Source organism: Heliangelus exortis, chromosome 4 (genome assembly GCF_036169615.1).
Source record: "Heliangelus exortis chromosome 4, bHelExo1.hap1, whole genome shotgun sequence".
NCBI lineage: Eukaryota > Metazoa > Chordata > Aves > Apodiformes > Trochilidae > Heliangelus > Heliangelus exortis.
The window spans coordinates 35,621,841-35,644,607 of record NC_092425.1 but is presented as its reverse complement, the minus strand read 5'-3'; the positions used below and the strand labels follow the sequence as shown (position 1 = coordinate 35,644,607).

The window sequence follows — 22,767 nt, the reverse complement described above, 5'->3', positions numbered from 1 at the left end:
TAGAAATTCATACCCGAAAATGCAATGTGCCTGAACTTTCACACTGGGATAGACCTCTCAGACTCTATGTCACATAACAATTATAACAGCCATTATCATCCAGAAGGAAAAACTATGCAAGTGTGAAAGTGACTGAAGAAATCCAGGTGCATTCCTGCACAGGGATGTATGGATCAGTGAGCAAGTCTTGGGTCAAGACAAGGCATCAAAATCAACCAGAGCAGTGAGCAGTCAGCATTGCGCATAGTTCTTGATTACCACCGATTAAGCAAAAGTAAGTTGTGAGCTTCATAAACAAAGAAAAGCACAGGTTAAAGGCTGATCCGAGGCACCCTACAATCCAACACTTTTTCTAGGGCTGGGACATTAGCATAACTCTTTGTTGATTTCCTTCAGGTCTAATTTGGAGTAATCAGGACAGAGTGGAAAAGAGAAGGAATAATCAATTTCCTTACTTGATGTTCATGTTTGCTTTTATTTATTAACATTCTTACACATTTACCGGTCTTGCTAAAGTGGCAGAAGGATTTACAGCTCCAGAACAAATCTCTGCAGGCTTTTTAACCCAAGGATGTTAAGAGATTTTTTTCTTTCCCATACATACAAAAGTATGTGTTTCCCCAGCGTGAGTTAACACTGCAAAAACAGAAAACTATCTACCAAACAGGCAGTGCTGCTTTAAAATACAGAGGCAACTTTCCCCCACCGCTCCCCATTCACCTCAGTGGGAGTTTCTGACTCAATAATTAAAGACAAAGTTATCTTCAAAGGTTGAAGAATTCTGTTTTTGAAGCAATGAGATAATGGGTACCCGAGAACTCGGAGCCTCGGAGAACAAATCCGCTTACAGCATGATCCCAGTCACTTAGGGGGTAAGTCTCAGAGACACAGCAGAAGCTCCCTTAACCAAATCCAGCCCCAGTAACCAAAATCCCAGCAAAACACAGATGACAGGGCAGAACACAGAAAAGCAAGAATACTTACATTGCAGGAATTACTTTAATCCATATCATAAAACTAGGTCAGATTACTAAACAGGTAAGGATTAAATGAAGAACAAAAAGTGCCACAAATAAGAAAGGAATCATTAAAAGAGAAGGTGAAAGAGCAAGGAAAACAAAATATTGTACTAGGCCTAAAGGGCAAAACATGTGCACATGTTGAAAATTTATGCTGTTGGCAGTTTAATATGGAGTACTTCATATATGAGCATGAACTCAAGAAAAGGCTCCCAAAAAGCGAGATATTTTTAAGTGACGTATTTAATATTGTTATTTTTTTAATGTTCACAGTAATGATACATTGATGCCATCTTTACCACTGTCAGACAAGGAATACCATGAAAGTACTAGAAGTATTTCATGGATTGTGTTTTGCCAAGCAAGCTGAGATGATGTAGAACAGCCTAAAGTCAAGCTTGCACAAGACAGAAGTCCTGCAAGGTAAATCAGCTGATGGATCATCCTGCCCATGTTCATGGAAAGATATGTATGTTACCAGAAAGTAGAACTTTAGTCACTTGCACACATTTGTTTATCTTTCCTAAAATTTCACTTTCCAGCAAAATTTTTTCCACGGATGAAGAGACCAGAGGGTGAGTAAACATTCATGAGTAAGGAGGAGAGTTATTTACATTGAAGCTGAACTCAGCCAGATGAGTGACTATTCTAATAAGTGTTTCACTTTTCTCCTCCACTTTCTGGAAAGAGACTCGGGCTTAAGAAATAAAGCATCTAATTTAAGAAGCTTAATAATTTCTGCATTTAAGCTGACTCGGTAGCTTGTGGGAGCACTTAAGGTTTATGCTAGAAATTCTCTTGCATCCCAGGGATCAGGAGGGGAAGCTGATAAGATAACTTGAGGCAGGGGAGCAGCATGTCTCACTCCACTGGCTTTGCCTTCAGAGAACATTGGTAGCTGGCATGAAGACAAGCTTAGCTCTCTTTCAAAAGCATTAAATGAGCAAAGTCAGATAGCTGCAGTATATTCCCTATAGTTACTATCAACCTCTCTGCTAAGCACAGGAATTCCAGTGGCCTTTTTTAGATCTCTACACCATGGTAGACTCATTGCCAGACAAAAGAAAAGGAAAAAAAAAACCCTCTTTCTTAATTTGTATGAAGCACCACACACCAACACACCTGTGACAGAATCAGAGACCCCACACAGACAGTCCCAAGGGCTTGCTAGAGGGGTTGTAAATCCATGTTTCAGCTTCCCAGATGTCTCTGCTCACTCCCACCAACCAGGTGGAAGAGATCAGGAGGCAGTAATTACTTCGAGGCAGCTTCACTGTGATTGAAGCAAGGAAATGAGATCATGCTTTTGCTGTGCAAACCCCAGCCCTAACCTAGGAATAGCACTGCTGAAAAGACCTTTTCTGAGGGCAAAATTCAGCCATTCTGTGATGATACCTTGGTATGATACTCTTTCATTTACATAACAATGTAGACTTGTATTATCCTTGTCATCCATTATAAGCCCTATATCCTTCTTTAAAATGACAATAAACTTCCATAACAGTCTCCTTTCTTTTTTTTTTAGGTTTTTTGCTGAAAAATAGGAGAGAAAAGAAGACAGAGAAAGAGATTTCAGAAGCTCCTTGCATGTGTTAGTTCACCAGGCATTGCACCTGTGAAGCTCCTTTTCCCACAGCTGCACTGCACACATGTGGAAACAAAATGATAAGTGCAAGACTGGGATGTGTATCCTACAGCCCAGTTACTTGGATATTGCATTTAACTAGAGGCACAGTCCCATTAATTAAGGGTTACCCAGTGTGACTGAGTGCTGCAAAATGCTCTCTGCAAACGTTTTTTTCAATTCCTAGTCAAATTTGCCTGCAATTACATTCCTTCTGCCTACACTTCTCACAAATGGGCTATTCATTAGTTTTATGCTAGGCCAGGAATATGCACTGCAAATGGAGCTGCTCAAAACAATTTCCAGTTTAACATTTAAAAACAAAAAAAAAGCGAAAGGCAGACGGAAATTTTGACCATGTCCTCATCTATTAAAAAAAAAAAAAAAAAAAAAAAAAAAGAGTAGGAATAAAAATTGAAAGTAACTTTTGAATTTTTAACTGTGGCAATGGCAAGTCTTTAATAAGCAGAGACTGCCAGAGAGTAGCACTGCCCTATGTATTTCAGTGAGGTAAAGACATCATTGCAGGTATTTAGCAAACTGACCCCAAAAGGCATCTGAGGCCACCAAGGGTGTTCCAAGTTTAAGACAAAAGATTAAAGTTCTAGACTGAACTGCAAGCATGGCAAAAAGGAAGGACAAAAATTATGTTTATTATTGCCTCCACCCTCTCTCTTCTGTCTCCAGATAGAAGTACTTCAGAGCATGACTGTATATATATATGTACAAAAGTAGGGTAAGGGGGAAACGAGATGCTCAAAAAGGCTAGACAAATAAAATTATGAGTGTATTTTTACTTTGAAATTATTCATAATCTGTCTGGGAAAGAGCACTGAGTGAGGCACAGGTTTTGTAGCCAAAACTTAGCTTAGGGTGAGGCAGGGGGAGCATGGCAGCAGCCCAAGGGTTAAGACAGCTAGGGTAAAGAAAGAGCCAGGAAGAGAGTAAAAAGGCAGACACCTATTCAGCAGAGTGTTTAATGCCAAAGATCAAGTTATGGCATGTAGCTGGTAATATTGCTGAGGTCAAGAGGCTGCAAACCCTTTTATGATGGTTATCTCTGTCTTTCAGCTTCCCATATTTTGACTTTATGCTCCATTTTTCTTTCGCTGGCCCTCATGGTAAATATCTAGTTGATGCCCGTTTTGCTCTATTCTTTAGCCATTAAGAAAGGAGAGCCCCAGCCAACATCTCTGTGGTTTCTCTTTCCTGTGTCAGCAAATAACTCTGAGTAACAAATGCATTCAGGAAAATCAGGGTCACAGACAATTAGATAACCCAGAAGGATTCAAAAATTCAATGAGTGACTGACTTGTTATGAATTATTTTCTCTACCTCTTCTGTTTGCAGCTCAGCAACTGTGTCTCACCAGGCAAGGCAACACACACCCCCCAGAACATGAGATGATTCACTTCTGACCTTGTTCTTCCTGTGACCTTATAGCCCTGGCTTGCAGGAAGAATATGTGAATGCAGATACCTTGGCATAACTTCAAGAGCAGTTCAATAAGTAGTTCACAACTGCTGACCATCTGGCTGTTAGATCTAAGGGGGATCTGTTAATGTTAGAGCTAGAACATTGCCAAGCTGCAGTAGAAACTGCAGGGCAGAAGTGCATGCAAGCCCTCTTTAAAACCCTGATAGGAATCGTTGCAATTGTTTTCTCCACTTATTTACTCAAGTAATGTCCCATTACTTCTGGTGTCACCACATCCAGAGGCACTATCCATGTTCCATTGTTTGATGGGACAGTGATATGCCACTTCCAACAGCTGTAAATCTGAGCTTCTGTCTCCATGATATGCTGCAGAAGACAAATTTTTGTGCATTCTCTTGGTCCTCTCTGCCCTCTGAGAGGAACAAAAGCAATGGAATAGATAGACAGCAAGTGTTCACAGAGTGCCAAGTCTTGGACAGAGGTAATGTAAATTAAATGTGGCTCTGCACTGTAGTGTGGTTTTACACTGCTCTTGCTCAGTTTGAAGTCTGGTATAATAATTTTGCATCATCCAGCAGTTTACTGCATTGACAGAATATACAATAAGCAGAGCACAAAGAGCAGGAAGGGGAAAATAGACTAATATATACAATTTAGGGTCAATATTTGCAGTATCATGGGGACTGATGTACAAAATCTGTACTTGGACATCTCTCCACAGTTTTATTTCAATGGAGACACAGAAAAAATGGTCCCAAGGGGTTTGGCAGTATCAACACCTATCATCTTGCACGTCCCTTTATGAAGGTCTTTTTATTCAGTGGGAGCAAAAAAAACCAAAATCTACACAAAGAAAACTTTGTTGTGTTGAAAGTATTGTTACTAATCTAACAGAAAACTAAGTCATTTTAAAAATAATAGCCTGGTGATAAATTGTGCATTTTCCTCTGAATAAGATTTCAAAAACTGCCTAAATGCCCATGCTTTTTCTTGTAGATTCATTTAGATGTGTTTAGAATGTGTATTGACTCTCATGTCCAATATTAAAATACATTTTCTAAACCTTTTCTTGGGTTTTTTTCCAACAGGCTGACAGGTCAAACTTAAAATATCACCTCAAAGTATTTTTCCTTCTTATCTATACTCCAGTGATCAGATCAGTCTCTGAAATTTAGGGAGCTGATCTGAACTCAACCCAGTATAAAAGCCTTTTGAGGTTTGCCCATCAGTGCTTACCATGCTATTTTGAAAAAGAACCTCAAGGCTATTTAATTAATCGTTTATTCTTTTAGTCTCTGAGCCCAGGTAGATTAATACCTACACTGCCCACAGATCAATGAGTTCTGGAGTCTTCTAGAGATTAGAACATCTATAGTTTAAAGAAGGAAGGAAGGAAGGAAGGAAGGAAGGAAGGAAGGAAGGAAGGAAGGAAGGAAGGAAGGAAGGAAGGAAGGAAGGAAGGAAGGAAGGAAGGAAGGAAGGAAGGAAGGAAGGAAGGAAGGAAGGAAGGAAGGAAGGAAGGAAGGAAGGAAGGAAGGAAGGAAGGAAGGAAGGAAGGAAGGAAGGAAGGAAGGAAGGAAGGAAGGAAGGAAGGAAGGAAGGAAGGAAGGAAGGAAGGAAGGAAGGAAGGAAGGAAGGAAGGAAGGAAGGGAGGGAGGGAGGGAGGGAGGGAGGGAGGGAGGGAGGGAGGGAGGGAGGGAGGGAGGGAGGGAGGGAGGGAGGGAGGGAGGGAGGAAGGGAGGAAGGGAGGAAGGAAGGAAGGAAGGAGGGAGGGAGGGAGGGAGGGAGGGAGGGAGGAATAACAAGCCTAAACCTACTTTAAATTCTTAAAATATGAGGAGATCATCCCAGTATGTATTTTTTATAATATATAGAAGCCAATAAAAACCACAATTAGAGTTGCCACTAACAATTTCCTCCTACAAGAAAACTGAGTATCACTGTTAGGAAAACCCAAAAACTGTGGTAGAAGTTTAGCACTCTGAATAAAATCCTAGGGTTTCAGAAAAAAATGCTTCAAAAATTTCAAAACTCAGGGTAGATGGGAACCTCAAAGTACCATGCTGCTAGTATTTTATGCATACAGTTCAGAAGAGGAAGGATATTTTACCCCTCCCAGATTTCAAAATCCTGAGCAAGGTTCTGCCTGTCTTCTTTATGGCTTCAAGGGCCATAAATACAGACCAAAAATTGTATTTTTGTCTTCCTGTTTCTGTCTAACAGAGGTGGCACCATTCTGGAACTGATCAGCTTGGTATCTATAAGCATTCCTGAGCTCGGAGGCTACATTGTAGGTTACACATAGGAGAATCAACCCTCAGCCTTGAACCTTCCATCCTCTGCATTAGACAGAGATGGATATTTGCTGGTTTTCTTGGGCTATGACTCTGAAAAGGACCAAAGCCTTGCAGGTGTTGTTTAGGCTGTTGCCCAATGTTTGAAAGACCCTTGGGCTCTCCTCCAGCAAAGCACACATACAGCTACTCCTATGGTGATGAATCTTGATTATGTTGGTAGGACTACTCAGATACAGAAAGTCACATTGGGATTTTAGCAGGCAGGGGACCTTCTGAATAAATAAATTCATAAATCCTCAAAGCACGACAAGGCTGAAAAAATAAATTTTTAAAAAATCATCAAAATCTTCAGTCAAAACAGATAAAAATCTCATTTTTCTTATCTTGTGAAAAAGCACATTTTGCTGAAGACAAAAACTGAATTATTAATATACAGCCAATAGCCAAACATAAGATAGAGTGTATGCTAATTTCAAAGTTCAAATAGGCATTTATGATCCTATATTTAGCCTCCCATTAAAAAAAATATCTTGGCCAAGATGTTTAAAAAACACATCAAACACAGTACAAGAGAAGCACAAAAAGCTAGGGCAGTATCCTCAGTGTCAGGCAGCAGAAGGCATAGCAAGGAATATTTCCACCTGTCCCCTTATACCCATGCGATGTGGTAGCAACAGTCAGATGCCACTGTCACCAGATGTAACAGCAAAAAAATAAAAAAAAAAAGGTAACCAGCAAAGTTAGCAGGGCTGATGGCAAAATAAAATCCTTGTTGTAATATGGGGTAGATAAATAATAATGAAAATTCCTGGGGCCTAAAACTGGAGAGCTGGCTTAAAATTATCCTGCCATGAAAAAGGCTGTGAACTAATGGGTGAGGAAATGGACCCTAATTCTGCAGTGTGAGTGGGCATCTGGGCTACAGCTCTTGGTGCCACGCTGGCACTGAGGGAGAGCAACAAGAGAGGCACAACCAAGAGCTGTTCCTTCTGTGCTCCAACACCCCTTGATCTGGTCCCTTTCAGTCATGAGCATCTCATATTTGTCTTCTCCATCTTCTGAACAAAGCCTCCATGCTCCCTTTGCTCTCTTTTTCCTGGGAAATTCATGCAATTCTGTAGGACTCCAGTGTGTTCAAAGGATTTAGGGCAGTTTCCAGCATCTCTGTATCAGCACAGCACTTTGAAAATTGAGGAACTTAGGTCAATATGACCTTTAAGGGCTCCCCAGGTCTGGCCCTACCCTGGCAAGGCACCTGGGTCACCATTATCTACATGTAGTACACAGCCAAGTTCACATTTGAATGGCAAGTACTTTCAGTGCTTTTTCACAGGACATCACCAATGTATTTTCTCACTCTAGTGATTACTGCTTTCTAAAACCTTCATTACAGAAGCAGTTAAAAAATAACTTACTCCTTTTAAAATGTTGATTTGTTTTTCTTGCAGAGAATGTGCTGCGAAATGTCGAGGTCAGCATTAGTTAAGGGGCTACTACACCACGCCAGCAGGAGCAATTTACTTCTCATGCATATATTCCTGAAACTTATTTTCTTCCCTTTCTCTTTGTGAATGGGAACCAGTTCCTTGCAGCTGCTGAGTGCTTTCCTCCCACCTCTCCAGCCCTTTCTTCACCTGCTTAACAGCAGGGGCATGGTGAGGGCATGGACAGTGAAGGTGCACATAGGTAGTTTCTGCATTAATAGATAGAATTGCCCCAAATAAATGCAGTCTATAGACATAATTTCAGTCTGAAAACTGAACATTTCCTGTTTGTTAAAACTGTTAAAGCTGTTTAATTGTTTTGTGATTACCAGAGCACTTACCTTGTGAGGATATTAATTATCCAGGCATAAAGAGACCAAGTTCTTTTTTTTTTTTTTCAGTTATTCAAGTTTCTTCTACTCATTCCAGCTAAATAGATCTTGCTGGGGAAAGAGGGAAAAAGTGGGTCTAAATGCAAATTAACATTACTGTTTAAATATCACAGACCATTTTCTCTGAGCCCAGTTACAATAACTAGTAATTATAAAAATTGCTTGCCTTGGGCTTCTGGCTAAGCCAATGCTAAACTTGTCCTTTTATTAGATCTGTCAGACTGAGTTAATTATCTTTATGATAATAGATGTGCCTTACCTCAAACAAAACAAATACCCTTATAATTAGCTTTTTAGTTAGAATTTTAATTTATTTATAAAGACTGTTTGTTTTGTTTCTTTTTCTGCTTTACAAAGAAGTTCGGGTTTTAAAAGGTTACCAGTCAGATTAGTAATGTTTAAGAGAAAACAGATTCATTAGGGTGACCAAAAGGTTTTGTGGTTAATGTTGTATCTCATCACTGTGAAATCTGTTGGGCTCCCTGAACATGCCAGTGTTTTTTTGTGTGGAAGACAAGAGGGAGGGAGAGAGGAAGAAACAAGGCATTTTCTTTTATTCCAGAAAGTTCTCTCTCAGATGACTTTTGGAACAGCATATTACCTGAATTTAATAGTGAAGTGTGCTAGCAAACACTAATCCTGGCTGCATGTTTTCTTTTGAATCCTTTTTCTGAAGCTGGCACTGAACTTACTGTAGACTACTGAAAATAGAAAGCATAGTCTGGTTTAATACATCTCTGTCCCCACAAAATCCCTTTCAATCTCTCTCTTTCTCTCCTCTTTTTTTTCTGCCTTATCTTCCTCACATATTCTCTGAACAGATCCTGTGAGCCCTCCAAGCAGAGTTTCCAGGAAGAATTGCAGGCTTGCAGAATAGGGTCTGTACTTTATTCAGGATTTCAGGTGTAGTTTTCCCACTAAATAGCAATTTATTTGGAAAAAGAAAAAAAAAAAAGTGTCATGCATCAGAACAATCTCTTTTTTTCTAAAAAAAAAAAAGCTACAAACAAAGATAGCAAAAAAATAGGAGGTTCAAATTGGGGTTGGTGGAAAGCATAGTCTGGAGATTAATGAATTAAAGAACAATGGTTAGGAAACAAGTGCTTTGTGTGTTATTTTAGTTCTGTCACAGTGACAGCATCCAGATTGGATTTGTCAGGTGAAGCTTGTTTAAATCAGAGCCATGGTGCAACTTCTCTAGATCTGGTGTCCCCATGTGGGTAAGCAGTCCTATCTGAGAACATTGTCAGGGGCTCAGTTCATTAATATTTCTATCAGGATTTGAGATCCAAGGATTAGATGAGGCTAAACAATACTGTTTTATCATCTTCTCTCTTTAGCATATCTTATACCCTCCTATTTAAGCAGCAGAACAGGCTTGATATGCAACAAATGTAAGGGGAATGTGGATAAAAATGTGGTACCAATTACAGTAGGAGGAGATATTACTAATATTTACAAGTTTTTCAGTTAATGAAGTAATTTCATAAGTAAACAGCTTTGCAACCAAATGAACGCAAATGCAGCTGTTTGGTAATGAAAAAAATACCCATTGCTATGCACCTTTTGTAAGCATGTGAAAAGAAAAAAGGACCCAGTTGAAGTCAACATAGATATATCTTTCAACTCCCTCTATATACAACAACATCTAAATTTACAAAAACTTTGGAAATACAGGAAATAACACTTAAACAATGAAAATGTACAATTAAATAAAAATGGTAGTGATAACTAACATTGAGACCAACCAAATGCAGACGTATTTCAGTTGCAATTAAAAATTTCTTCATTTATTTTTCATAAGTCAAAGCTCTTTGGTGCAAACAATTATTTCTGTGGACAATAATTAAAATTAATGTGATTGAAGGTTATATTTTCCTAACTTTGTACATTCCATTTAGCTGTTTTAAGTCACCATTAAAAACTGAATGTTTACTCTATGTTTTTGTGAAGTCACCTGTCTGATCCTATGCCAAGCTCATTCAGGGAGCTGAACTAGCAGAAACTTCTTTCTGGGGTAGTTTTCTGCTAGTGTCACCCCCTGACCCACTTCACTGTGGTATCAGGTGAATGCTGGTGCTGGTACAGGTCACAGGCAAGTTTTAGTGGCTTTTGTTGATGGGACTGCAACCCAGGGCATAGCTACTATACCTTATGCTACACTGTGGTTTTCAGTGATTGCTGGGATTCTCTTTATCCAAGCCCAAATTTTAACTTTCCTGAGTATTTTCTTTAATAAAATGTTTTGATATGTTTCTTTGTCAAGCAACATAACAGAAAAAACCAAACCAAACCAAACAAAAACCCACAAAATGATATAGTTAGATACTATCTTTCTATACCTTCTTTTTTTTTTTCAGATGCCATGGTTGCAATAAGAGATTCTCATATATACAGATAAGGGAACCAAGGTTAAATCACACTGTTGGTTTTACCATTTATGTAAACCATTTGTATTAGAGTTAGAAATCTGAATTTTCTGTGGACATATTTGTGCTTTCTTGTAGCAAAGCATACAATAAGAGTTCCTGCTCAAGGAGTTAATGTTTTACATGAAGATTCAGTACTCCAGTACTATCAAAGCATACCTAAGATGTAAATATTCTACACATAGCTCTAATATTAATAGCGAATACGATATTCAGTGTATTTTTAATAGTCCTATGGAACGCCACACAAATAGAAAACTATGTTAGGAACACTATCAATGTAAGCATTATCTTCTTCCTCTTCAGGTGTTTCCAAAATTCACGTTAATTTTGATCACATTTAAAATATGCAGATGCCAAACCAGGCAATAAAATTTTATTTCTCCAAAAACTAATGCAAAAGTCCATAAAGGCAGCTACCCTTACAATTTCATGATAATTATGAAAAAACAAAAAGCTTCTCACCATTGAGAAGTCATCTTCAGGAAAGGTCAGAGCTGTACTTGACTCTGTTCTGCTCTGTTACAGCTCATACAGATCCTATGCTCTGCCACTGTCCAGCAAGGACAAATACACCACAACTTGGACAAGGTACTGTTAGATCTAAAATAAAAAACACCATAGAGAGACACTTTCATCTTTAACTATTTTAAAGTAAACTTCAAAACTGAGTTGCATATATGGATTTTGTTGCATATTTGCAACATCTGCAACTGTTCCCCCTGCATCACCATTGATGGATGTTAACCAAACCATCAGGGAAACAGTTTACCAAAGCTGCAAAGTCAGATCTTCCAAAGTTAGGGAATGTCATAGTTAAGGCTGCAACTTCCACTCAACCCTCTTGGGCTTATGCATGATGTTGGAAGTTTTAATTAATTCCAATCTCTTTTTTTCCACAGGACTACTGCTTTGCAGCATGGAAACACAGTATGCATCACTGCTGGTTGCCTATAAAATAGAATATTATGAAAACCATTGTTACACAGGCTGAACATTATTTCTGAAACATCTCGGTGAAAGGTAGCTGGTGTATATAAATTCTTTGCATTTGTATGTATTGTACATTATTCTGAAAGTTGCTCTCATGAGATTAATAGTGTCAATTAGGCTGTCAAGGATGAGCGAGCCTGTCATGGGGGCTTTGACAGAATGCTTGGGTTGATTAGCTTCATGCAGATATCTTAGCTTAATATTTACATCTGAGTAACTAACATTCCACAAATGCTTTTTGGATTTTTTTATGCTTACAGAACTGAATTCATACATATGATTTGTCTTGCAAATGACACCATAGCGTACTGTACATCACTTAAATATGTTAGTTTACATAGGTTGAAGACATGATTATCAAATCAATATTAAAACACCATTTTGCATTACTTTTTGAACAGGAAGAAAGAAAAAGCAGTTGTGTGGTTTTGTTTGGGACTGTCAAAGACAAGACCAGGTTCTTCATTCCTTTATCCAGTTAAGGCTGAATGGTACATAGTGTTTACACCATAGGAAAAGGAAAAAGGAAAAGGAAAGGAAAAGAGAGTGAAGGGAAGGGGAAGGGGATGGGGAGAGGGGAAGGGGATGGGGAAAGGGAGAGGGGAAGGGAAATGGAAATGGAAAGGGAAAATCTTCTTCCTCTGTCACAAAAAGGGCAGATGTTCTGTTGGCTAGACCACATATTGGGCTCAGCAATTGGTCTGACCCTTCAGGGCAAGGGAAGGAGCCACAAACACACCTCTGGGTCACCACATCCTCTTCATCCATCTTTCCTCAGTGGATTCTCTTCTCCTAACATCACTCTCTCAGCTTGGGAAGTGGACAGGGGCTGCTCTTTCCCTTTCCTTCAACCACTATGGAATGAGGTAGGAGGAGGTGTGTTAGTTACAGGAGCTGGTAGCGTAGCTCCTGCTTTGCTCTGCAATGCAAATGCAGAGCAGGGAACAGCAGGACATGGAGTGTGTTTTTTTCCAATTCATAAAAGAAATCTTAAATTTTTATGATGATAGTACAATGTGTCAAAGGCAGATTTCCTTCAGAATGTCATCTATCGCTCTCAGCAGGGTTTTTAGTTTTCAATGATTTCTGTTATATATGCCATCTGCTTTCAGTTGTGCCCTGACCAAATCTCATCTTGGATGCTATTTCAGGGCTGTATATCTTAGACATTGCAAGGTCAGAATTCCAGGCAAGGTACTATAGCTGTGCCAAAAGATAAACACCTTCACAGTTTTTATTTGGTCTGCTCTCGAATTAACCTCTCATTGACTTCAAGTCAGTACTCTGGAATTTGGCCCAAAATAATAAAATTAAGAAAAATCTGCTATGAAATTTGATTCACAAACAGAGCCATAATTACATTCAGTGTTTTCAAACACTGAATAAAACATATTTTATCCTAAGTACCCTCTTTGTGGTGCCTAACACACGGGCTGGGATTTCTGTTTCATAGTTTGAATTTTCTCCATCCTATTTCTGTTTGGGTCATGTGTGTTCTCCAGTGAGACTGAAGAGAAACTGGATAGAGTGTGAGCATCTAACTGTCAGGCCTTTGTAATTTCAGTGTAAACTTTTATCTTCCTTGACCTGCATCTGCCCAGAGCATAAATGACAAGAGCTAATGGGCTGATGGAAATCAAATAGTCATTCTCTCTCAGTCTTTGAGATTGAAGGACATCTCACAGGCTCACTAAGGGAGGCAAGGAGAAGGGTAGTGCTTCTTGTGTTGGCTTTTCAACTCATCAAATCCTGCTGTGTCAGGGATGCTAGATCACTGTTAGGGGAATTACTAACTATGTGGGAAAAGACAAGAAGGACTATCCAGAGAAGGGTATTTTGAAAGAGGACTGGGAAAAAAAAAAAACAAAGAGCAAATGAATAAAACATGAGAGAGGCAAGCAGAGAGGTAAGGGAGGCAAAGGGAGCATTAAAGTTTGGAGGTGAATGATAGGGAGGAAAAGATGCACAGAAAGTAAAAACGGAGATGCGGAATAAGGCAAGATTTGGGGGTTCAGGCCAATAGCTTGAATTTTTTCATTGTATTTTTTCATTGCAGCCATGTCAGAAGGAAAGATGGTGAGCAGCAAGGTGGCATGCAACACAACATAACATTTGGAAGCTAAGGGGTTTTTTTATAGACTTGGCTGGCACCTTTAGAAAAAACAGTCAGGAGAATACCTCTCTGATAAACTCTTCTTGAATATACTGCCAGAAATGTAAACACAGCAGAGACTGAGCTGAACTCTCCATTTTTCACACAAAACCTCTTCCCACTTCTCAGCTATTAGGTTCACTAGAGAAATGGTGGAGGAGAGAAAGACTCACATTAATTACAGACTGACTTTGTCAAATCCATTTTAATATGAAAGAACACAAGGCAATGCTGTGAAACAGGTAAGGAGAGCAGATATATAAAGGGGAAAGATCTGAGCAGGGGCCTCACAGCCTCCACATCCTGGACTGCTCCCCTCTCACATTAGTAACCAGAGGAAAGCTCCAGTGAACTGGAGGTTGTAGCTGGGATAAGAAAATGGGGAACAACATTCTTGCTTTTGTTATTCCTTATCATGAAGGATACTAAAGCACAAGATAATCAGAGGGGGATCACTGAGAAGAACTATAGCTGCATTAAATTCACCCCATACCTTCTCAGGTTTGGCAGTGCCTGCAGCCTGATATGGGTACAAGGGACCTATCAGTGGAAGGTATGTAAAGGCATTACAGTACACATTCACTGTTTTCAGTTCTTAAGATGAATTATCTAGAAGACACAAATTAGTTCAGCCCATCTTTACAGATTGAGGGAGTTTTCCAGGAGAGGGGAAAAAAAAAGACCAAAAAAAAAAAAAAAAAAAGACATTGTATTATAGTTATTACAAAGCCAGAGGGGAAAACACCACTGTAAGGCAGTATATTTATATCCACAGAACCATAGAGAGCAAACAAACCAAAATAAAAATAAAATACCCCTAAGCAGTCTAAATTGCATTGCAAATAAAACTTTGCATTAAGAGATACATTTGCATAGCAGGAAAATTAGATGTGAAACTTACAGTAACAAGAGCTTAAACAACTAAAAGTAAAAAGTAGTCTGTGGAAATCTTGATGGATGACTGAGAAAATACTTTGTAGAACTTCAAAAATTGACCTAATAATAGGATTTGCATGTCCGGTTTTAAAATGAAACCCCATGGAAGTAATTTTCTCTTGATACATACACACACTTCAGTCTAACAGTAACGGGAGAAACGTGAACACATTAAGGATAGAATATACCATGTAAGTATCCCAGAAGGACTTAACTGAGTTTAATTTAGATTAATAGGATACTATATAAATACTTCTTGCTTGTTAAGCACTTTTTATTAAGATATAACTACTGTCTAATACCTTTCCATCATACACACTGCAAAAGCATAGAGAGAATAACAATTTCAAAAGTAATGAAATTCCGTTTTCAGAAACAACCAAGACATTCAAAGCTGGGCTTGTTTAGAAGAGTGGAGATGTGGCATTCATCTTCTAATTTTAGCTCTTCAAAGGACAGTTTAATCTTGTCATTTAATCTAGCCTTAACTAGCTGTGTAGGTTTCCTCAGCCAGTGAAGAGCAATAAATACCCCCAACAAAGAGTTCACCTGCTGTTAAAGAGAAGGCTCGAGTAAGTGGATTGTGTCACTTTATGACAATGTTTATGGACTGTCTCTTCATTAACATCAGAGTCATGCACATGGCAGCCTTAGACCAGATTCAGCCTTTACACAGCTGAAATGAAATTAGATAGTCCTCAGCTCACAGTGTGAGCACCACACTATGAAATATTTCAATATTATAGATACCCTATAGATAGTGTATCTATAATAGATATAGATATTTTGCCTTAAGAACCTTTGGATGGAATATTAGTTCTCTTAAATCATCTAGGTCTTGGTTTGGGTTATGTAATTCCTACTGTTTCGAAAACCTTTTAAATAACAATGAGGACTGGGACATGTTTAGGCAAGAAAGCCAGGTCCTAACTTTTCATTGTTTTGTGTTAAATGTATTAACACATTCAGTTTCACTGATTATAATGACCAGAAGTATGTGTTTATTACTCTGCAGAAAGAGCATACCCCAGTTCCTCCAACCTGAGCCATGATAATCACCAATCACTTCCCTTTGAAGACAGTGAAATCTGCACATAGTGAGTCCCTAGTTTCAAATGCATATTTCATGAATATTTAAGGAAAAAACTAGTATGAACTGGAGCAGGCAGATGGTGCAAGATATAAGTCCAAACATAACTGTTTAAGTACAGAAAGACGTCTAAAAGAAGGATGATTACTACTGGCAAGAGAAATACTTGCATGTGGATATATCTCTTTCATAGCTGTTACATCTGAATAATGTAACATCATTCAAGAAAATTTTGCAAAATTAACAGGTATATCTGCACAGCAGTATTCTGGGATAAAGAACTTAGTATAGGAGGAAAGTGAGGCTCAGAGAGATTAAAGACTTCAGGTAGAAAAACATTCATTAATGTGCTAGACTTTCCTGTCAATGGGAACTGCAAGCTTAACACATGCTTGGAGCTTTGCTCAATCCAGACCATAATTCTCTTTTCAGTTCTTCAAAGCAGCTAGTAACTAGGATGGATATAAATTGCTATTTAATTGTGTACATTTTATAGCATTTCCATAGGACCTGATTTATTATGTATATAACCCTATTGATTGCGTCTTTATTTAACTCCATTAGAATGCTGTTAAGAATGAATGAATTCAGAACCCACTTATTCTTACATTTAAAATCCACACCGAAACAGGATATTTTTGTCATTTGTAAAATATGAGATAAAAATACAGTTTCTGATTGACCCATAGTTACCTGTTGTGGATAGAAAGAGTAGCAGCAGGCAACGTCATCGTATTATTTCTGACACAGCAAGAAGTTAGGGAAGCTTCATGAATGTCCTTTTCCAAATCACAGAATCATAGAATTTTCAGGGTTGGAAGGGACCTTTAAGATCATAGAGTTCCAACCCCCCTGCAACTAGATCAGGTTGCTCAGAGTCCTGTCCAGCCTGGCCTTAGAAACTTCCAGGGATGGGGCTTCCACCACCTCTCTGGGCAACCTGTGCCAGTGTCTCAGCACCCTCACGGTGAAGAACTTCTTTCTAACATCTAATCTTAGTCTACCCTCCTCTACTTTGAATCAATTGCCACTACTCCTATCACTACCTGACATCCTAAAAAGTCCATCGCCAGCTTTCTTGTAGGCCCCTTCATCATCTTCTCCCAAGACATAACAGAAACTTCTGCAGCATCTTTCAGGTTAGAGAAGCTTCCTATGCATCTGGGATAACCACCTGATTTTGTTTCCTTGTTGAAAAATTATTGTGTTTATTTCTGCTATTTTTACATATCTATAAACAAAGTATCCACTAAATTTTATAACAGCAGACCCTTAGTCCTGTTAGAGAAAAGCATGGTCAGAACTTCTTGCACCCACTGTGTCTCAATGGAACCATTTATTATTATTATTATTATTATTATTATTATTATTATTATTATTATTATTATTGATATTATTATAGAATCATAAAGGTTGGAAAGGACCTTCAAGATCATTTACTCCAACCATAATCCAGCTACCACAACCACTAAACCATATCTTGAAGTTCCACATCTAAACACTTCCTGAACACCACCAGGGATGGCAACTCCACCACCTCCTGTCCCAATGCCCCACCACTCTTTCAGTAAAGAATTTTTTCCTAATATCCAACCTGAACCTCCCCTCACACAACTTAAACCCACTTCCTCTCATCCTATCACTAGTTGCTTGGGAGAAGAGACCAAAACTAGCCTCTCTATAACCTCCCTTCAAGTAGGTGTAGAGAGCAGTAGCCAGCTAGCAAGTTCCAGTCTTTTCAAATCTAAATATTTTCAGAAGAGGACCCACATAGCTGAATGACTAAATTATTTGGAACCTCAGACTTCATGACATACAGCTATTATTCATTTCTTTCCTTTCTATTTGTTCTGAGCAATGAAAATTCTCAAGGCAAAAGGGGATCTTCCTAAATAGTAGGTGAAGTATTCCATTAACAAAGACACTTTATCTTGACTGTGGAAATATGGGGTCAAATCATGATCTCAGAAAGCAAAGTAATGTCCAGGAAGCCATTCATGATCCCAATGTAGTCAATGTGAACAGAATTAAACCTTCATTGTTTTGTACAGTTCCAAATAACATGGATTCTCTTTTTACATTTGTCCATCTACGTTTAGGCCTAAGCTTACTGTTAAGGGCTGCTTTCATCTGATGAGTTTTGGTGTCCTCCTTCCAGTCCCACAAATGTCAGTGATTACTGTAAACAAAAGATTATGAAAGCTCTTTGGATCTTTTGCAATCTTCAACATCACAATATTGTAATCACCATTTTTTCCTAAAGCTCACTCTCTGGCTCAGTACATTAGTGGCATGTGCTTTAATCTTACCATTTTCAGTTTGTGACAGAGTTCAGCTAACCACAATATCCTCAGTTCAACACCACCCACCGTTTCTATCCATTTTGTACTGTCAGAAGGACATCAAGCAGCCTCTGAGTGTAATCACATCAAAATCGATTTTCATGGCTGAGAGAAAAATAATGGAAATTTCTCTAATGTTGAAAATGTATGTGTTCCTTTTGGTTAACCAAAATAGACTATATATCAGGACTGTCAAAATTAAGTTTTCTTGATTCAGTGCTCTTCCCCAGACTTGTGTACAAATTATAAGCTCTCTCCACAGAATGTCTTTAACATAATTTTCTGTTGGACTGCCTCAATGTGGTTTCAACAAAATGAACACTCTTCCCAAGTCATAGACTACAGATCATTCCACAGATCAGATCCTCAAAGAAATTACTCCAGGAGCTAGAAAAAGAATCCCTGAACCAACACTGAAATGAGCAACCAGGACTTTATACTTTCATGGAGCCTCATGACATTACCAACTCCTGCACAAAGCCTGCTGCAGGGTTTAGAGGTCACATTTTAAATCATGGATCAGGTCTGTTCATGTACCACCCCTCAAGAAATGTGAGTCTCTTTTCAATATTGTACAAGTGAAACTCAACAAGACTTTCAAAAAGAGTAATTTAACAAGGTTACACTAAAGGAACAAGAACCTCTTAAATATAATAATTTTTAACGTATTTGGCAGCATCCTTTGATAATCATATTTAAATGTTAGCTTGCTATTCTGAGTCTGCAACTACTCTAATCAGTTGTGCAATACTGTGCTCCAGAGTTAGACTTGCTTTCCTCCTTTAGACATGAAATTTTGAAGTGAATGTACACGAACTTTCTTGTAGATATTCTGGTAGGAGCCAGGAGGAGACCAAAAGCTCCAAAAGTTGATGTTATTTCTTGGGGTTGTGTTAGAATCAGATGCCAGAGAAAAGACTGGCAGCAGTAGCACCTAGGCACATGTACCTGGGATGCAGCAAAGATATTTTCTTTGGAAATGCACAGTGATCTTCTGAAGGTAATTACAGATGGCCATAAATATTTATCAAACTTTTAAAATTAATATGGTAGGGACCTACGTTCTTAAAACAAGAGTAGTTAATTAGTCTTGAAAAGTGCTTTTTCCATTGCATATAGAAAAAGAGTGGCAGGCTTTGATTTAGAAAAACTTTTGAGTTGCTTAACTAAGGAGAGATAGGCTAAATGAAACCATGATATCATGGGTGAAAACTTGGGTTAGGGAACTTTGTCCAGAAAGTAGTTATCAGATGAGGTTCTGCAACAGCCTGGGTTTTATTTTGTTCAGTCACTAACAATTCAGACAACAGAATAGAGAACATGCTTATTAAATATGCAGCTGACATGAATCTGGGAGGGATCACACACACAGTTAGGAACGGAACTGGAAATCAAAATGGTTTTCACAAACTGAAGACATTGTCTGAAAAATACCTGGTGCTATTTAGGAAGTGTGAAGTATTAATGAGAGGTAGGAACAAACAACTGCATAATGCAAGAGCAGGTGATGAGTTCAGGAACTATTCAGGAGGGCATAGGAGGCTACAAGCTGCAGATGAACAGTAATACCAAGATGATACAAAAAGGGGCAATATCATGTTAGGATGCATGAACAGAAGTTTAATAGTGAGACATGCAGAATGACCCTTCAGGCCTACTTATTCCTTGTTAGGCTCAGTTAAAATGACACAGCCAGTTCTGGGTGCTGAAGAAGTCTTCCAGAGCAGAGAAACCAGAATGAGCAGAGCCCTAGAAAACACAATCTAGCATAAAAGACTGAAAGGCTGAGTTATTAAACTTAGGAAAACTGTCAGGACACCTGACAAGGCTGTTGCACAGTGGAATGGAACAATAAATTCTCCATGCTATCTCACAAGCTAAGAAGAGATGATCTTAAATTACAACATTGAAGACTCAAGTTACAATTTAGGAATGATTTTCTAAACATAAGACAGTGAGGACATGATTTAGCTTCCACTGTCAGGCATCTTCAAGAACAGGCTGAGCAAGAATGGCACAGATTTAGCAGATCTCACCCGTAACCAAAGAGGTGGATCAGAGGAAGCTCTTTCCAGCTCTATTTTTATATGAGGTGATGACTGTGCACTTAAGCATCTGTGCACAGGCACCCGGACAGGTCTAACCAATTAACTTGGTCATGATGGTGTGCAGCATCTCTTAGTGACAGAAGCACCTGAAAAAAAAAAACAAACCATCAGGCAGTGTTGTCAGCTCCTGCAGCTTTACATTGGCTCAGCTCCTGAACTCATAAGATGACAAGAAAAGCTTTCTTCTCACAGAGAGAGAAAAGAAGTAAATTTCTAATCTTGCCTTTGTGAAGAAGAACTTGAAAACCTGTCTCCAAATGGCTTTAAAAAAATCAGATGACAATGAAAAAGAGACAATGTTTCTACACCATTAAATTCTCATGGTTTGGGGGGGTCCTGACTCATGGTTTTTCAATGGAGTTGGCATTAATGGTAATGGGCTAATTTGAATAGACAAATTTAGAAATTGATATTCCTGAATTTCCTATTATAGAGAAGGCAATACTGCCTGAGCAGCAAGTCTATTTCAGGAAATTAAAACCTCCCCATATCCTTTCAGATCACTTGATGGTTTCTACATTTCAGTCAATGTTACACAGGGGACATTGCACAATGCCTAACATGGTGGCAGAAAATTCACCTCGCAGTGAATTGTGAAGGCACAGTGTATCTGCTGAAAGACTCTCCAGCTGGGAACAGACATAATGGGGGCACAAGAAATTCATTCTTGGGCAATCTCTGTTGGGAAGCTGTTGCATCAAATTAACAGTATTTCTCTCACAGGGGGGTCTAGGTAGCGATTACAGGCAGAAAAGCTCTCTTCTACACCAAGCAGGCCCAGACATCTGCATTCTCAAAAGACACACAAATTAAAACATATTAGAGGTGTCAAATGTGAAATTTGTTTAATGGAGTGTCTTTCTGCAGAAACAAAGAGAGCACAGGATATTGTTCAAAAAACAAACTTCCAAATCTTTTTTCTGCTTAATAGGTGTCATCTTTATTATGAATTTTATTTTCCCTCTTCCACCGTATGTCCTTGCTGAATGTTTCTATTTCTCCTGTCTTAGAAATAGGTATTTTCTGCCACCCCTTCCCTTTTCCTCACACAACAGTGAGAAAACCACTGCTATGACCCATCACTTTCATAGGATGGAGAGGAAAATCACAGAAGAAACTTTTCTGATTAAGTAGTCAGTCTCCTGCATCACTTCCTTCAGCAAGACCTGTAGTTACTGTAATGCATGTTTTACAAAGCTCTGATCATATTATTATTGTGTTTGGGTATTTTAAACCATGGTTTAGGCTCCACTGGACTTGGTTGGCCTTTACCACTATCAAAGTCCTTCAGTGGAATCTCCTCTTTCCACTTTCACAAACTTCTATGAGGCTAATAATACAAAGACAACACAGAGATGTTGTGACTTCTTTTACCTCCTGAGACTTGTTTAGGGTTTTTTTGTACCTTTATCTCTATATTTAAAAGATCTTCCTGTATCACATATCTTCTCCAGTCACTGCTGATCAACTTCTCCTTTGGCTCTTTCTTTGCTAAGGTGACTAAAATGAGTACTGTAATTCTAAGTAGGCAGCATTTTTCACTCTGAAGCATTTCTGTAGCACTCTTTCTGAATCCTCAACCAATTTTTATCATCCAACTGAAAACTCAAACCTCTCAGAAGACTCCAACTGAGACAGCCTTTCCATTTTGCTGCTCTTGCTCCAACTACTATCAATAAGGGAAGCCACTGAAACTCCTCTGTCAAGGAGGAGCTGTCCTCCTGCTTCCACTGCAATTGCTTGTTTCTTGAGCTTTTCAGTTCAACAAAGAAAAGCAAGAGCATTCAGGAATGCAAAGAAAAGGAAGGAGAGATGTTCTGCCTTTGATGAAGCAAAGAAGCCATGTACACCCACACTGTCTCTTAGCTTAATATCTTCTTGGAAACAGTTGATCTGAATCCGTGACAGAGAAGGCACAACAAGGGGAGTTTGGGCTCTATAGCTGCAGAGGGAGGAATTCTTCCTGGAGTACCTTGAAGTACAGAGTTTTGCCCCCAGAGGTGGATTTGACCCACCAAATGCAAATATGCACTCAAATTACATCTAAAAAGGAGGAACCTCCCCACAAATGTTAAGCACAGTTAAAATGTTATGTACATAAAGAGGAGAGACCATGGAGAATAATCTATTATTGTTTCTGAAAAAAAACCTGTAGCAACTCGTGAGATTTTTACTTTTATTATTCATGTTGCTATTAGGAGTTGCATTATTACTAGATCCTGGCTGGCACAGATGGCTGCTATGCTTTGAGGTCTGCTTTAGTTATGTTCTTAGCTGCTTTTTTTCTGCAGATTTTATAGGGTTCGGGATGATTTTAGCTTCCTTCATTTGCTTGATAATTGTTTTGGTTTTAGTTTTAGTTTTTATTTAATTAGCAGGAATATGTTCATGTTTATAGTGTGCTTTATTCACTCCTTTTTGAACTTCTGGTAACCAGCATCAGCAATGCAATTATACCTTCTGT

At 38.7% G+C, this 22,767-nt stretch overlaps 1 long non-coding RNA gene across 9 annotated transcripts in view; it reads right to left on the bottom strand.

Annotated features, from left to right (window-relative positions):
• Positions 1–22,767, bottom strand: part of LOC139796134 (uncharacterized) — a 53,797-nt gene that overhangs the window by 8,064 nt on the left and 22,966 nt on the right. For 5 of the 9 annotated variants that reach the window (XR_011725842.1, XR_011725837.1, XR_011725838.1 and 2 more), the window contains exons 3-4: positions 11,148–11,235; positions 8,203–8,304 (exon numbers count right to left, since the gene is read on the bottom strand). This is a non-coding gene — a long non-coding RNA (uncharacterized lncRNA). Of the gene's footprint in view, positions 1–984; positions 2,293–8,202; positions 8,305–11,147; positions 11,236–22,767 lie in introns of all 9 variants that reach the window. The other 4 variants (XR_011725839.1, XR_011725843.1, XR_011725845.1 and 1 more) reach the window with 4 other exon arrangements.